The sequence below is a fragment of the Pongo pygmaeus genome, chromosome 1 (assembly GCF_028885625.2).
Source record: "Pongo pygmaeus isolate AG05252 chromosome 1, NHGRI_mPonPyg2-v2.0_pri, whole genome shotgun sequence".
Classification (NCBI taxonomy): Eukaryota; Metazoa; Chordata; class Mammalia; order Primates; family Hominidae; genus Pongo; species Pongo pygmaeus.
The window spans coordinates 133,653,803-133,656,236 of record NC_072373.2 but is presented as its reverse complement, the minus strand read 5'-3'; the positions used below and the strand labels follow the sequence as shown (position 1 = coordinate 133,656,236).

Here is a 2,434-nt window from a genome sequence, read left to right as displayed (position 1 = left end):
GGGCGTAATGGTGCGTGCCTGTAGTCCCAGCTACTTGGGAGGCTGAGGCAGGAGAATCGCTTGAACCTGGGAGGCAGAGGTTGCAATGAACCATGCCATTGCACTCCAGCCTAGGCAACAGGGTGAGACTCCATCTCAAAAAAAAGGCAGTATAATTTTCTTTTCAGACCAATATCTTTTATTTCTAGACTGAGGTACGTTATGCCAAAGTGTTGCATTTCTGTTGTTGGTTAAGAATTATTTCAGTCTTAACGACTACAGAAAGAACTGTTGGCTTTGCAAAATGACCCACCTCCTGGGATGACTTTAAATGAAAAGAGTGTTCAAAACTCAATTACACAGTCATGTTTACTGGTGAAAATATTCCTGTTCATCCTCATGATTATAGCAATGGTCATACCTATTTATCCATTCTAACAGAAGACTGGTTCCCAGCGCTCTCAGTCCAATCAGTTTGTCTTAGCATTATTAGCATGCTTTCCAGCTGCAAAGAAAAGAGACGACCACCAGATAATTCTTTTTATGTGCGAACACGTAACAAGAATCCAAAGAAAACAAAATGGTGGTATCATGATGATGCTTGTTGATGCCACTGTTATTATCCTCCTAGCAGAAGATAGTCTCATTGAGAAAATGAGCACTTTGATCATTCAGTCTTTGACTGGAAGTGACCTATAGGCAATGAAGACTACTTCCTTTTACTGCATTTTTACTCGTGTGCATTCTGGGCACATGTTGATCCCTGATTCAGTCCAGGTAACTGACATGCTTTTATTAGTCATACAGTATTAATGCAGGTGTCAGGGAATGTCAAATATAATTCCATTTTTTTTTTTTTTTAAGCTTTTGGAAAAGCTCCAGGTCCTCATGTGTTGTGCAATGACTTCCTTGGCGGTTTTGGTACGTTCATTGCCGGCAATGGACGTTGTAACAGGAAAAATTTTCATTAACGCCTGCCACTCAATGATTAATGCATGATAGGGCCTATGAAATGAACTTATCAGTTACAGTGGGAATATAAATAAAGTGAGGGATCCAACATTACTTTAAAAGTCTCCCCAACTGTTTATATTTGGATTCTATGCACTGTGATCCTAAGGTTAACAGCATGAATTATCAGGCGTCTTTAAAGGACTGTAATGAAAGATCATTGCGTATTTATTTAATAGTTTATATCTGCTGTCAAGGTGTTTTGACATGGAAGATTTTCAAGTAACACTGGCAGGGAGGTACACTATGTTAACCCTATGGTGAAAATAAATTCATTTGTTGTATATAGTTCCTCAATCTCTGAAGTAAAGGTATGAGTAATACAGGGTATGAATGGTTTAATCAAGGCTTTATTTTGGAAGTAAGAAAAATGGCAGTGATGATTAAATTACTGCAGTCCATAATTTGGGCTTGTTATTTGTACATTAAAGATTTTTTCCAAGTAGGTTACACTTTGTTAACTTCCTGCTAGCCATCAGCATGAGCCCTACTGCCTAAATGCTATTTCATTTATTTATGTTTGGAAAACGCATAAACATTTTTGTTTGCAATCTTGTTTCTTTTGTTATAAGTCAAGTTTGAATGTTAAAATACTTTTATTGAAAAACTTTTGTTAAGTTTTGTCTTGTAAACTTTCTTTACTTGTAAGTATCATCTTGTCCTTTAATCCTGTACCCAAAAATAAGAAATACATTTTTGACAGAGGCTTAATGTTTTAACAAAAGAGTGTGGACATTTTTATTTTAAAATTTAGGCAAAAATCGCTATCAAATGGTATGTTTGCTTATTTGTCTCACACAGCCATATAGGTTTTCCTGGAGGGTTTTGTTTTGTTGTTGTTGAAAAGACTTTGCTTACAGCTAGATGAAATTTACTATAGAAAAAAAATTGTTGAAAGGTCCAATTCTCAGTACCATGTGAGTTAATGATACTACAACTAAGTTCTTTTTAAAAAGTGATTAATGTATTTTTGTAAATTACCTTTTCACATATGCAAAATCTGTTCCTACTACAATGTTATTTTTACTCATGCGTTATTGTTGCACTCTTTTTGAAATACCCTGCAGTGAATTTATGAATCAATTTGGGCTTAAAACTAAAAGCCAGTTGGCTGAAATGTTTGAAATATGTACCCCAGTAAAACCATTCACTCAATAATTGGTAAATAATACTTTAAAATTGTTTTTAATCTGTATATATGACATTTTGTAGCTTTGTACGTGTTGTTAATTAAGGGCATATAATTTTACACTCTAAAAGTATAATTGCTGAACTCAGGAGTGGGTAGACTTCAAAAATATGTCTGCTATAGAAATAACTTGAAAAAAATTAAAGCCGTGGCCAACCACCAAATTGTGGACACTGTTTATATACTGCTAGTTAACAATTGCCACTTTTAAAAAATTATAAACATTTTTGCTCTATCTTGACTAGATATAAATAA

General features: G+C 34.6%; 1 pseudogene; it reads left to right on the top strand.

Moving 5' to 3' along the window:
• The first annotated feature begins 252 nt into the window (after nt 1–252).
• LOC129042963 (ubiquitin-conjugating enzyme E2 W-like) lies at nt 253–655 on the top strand (annotated as a pseudogene).
• The last annotated feature ends 1,779 nt before the right edge of the window (nt 656–2,434 follow it).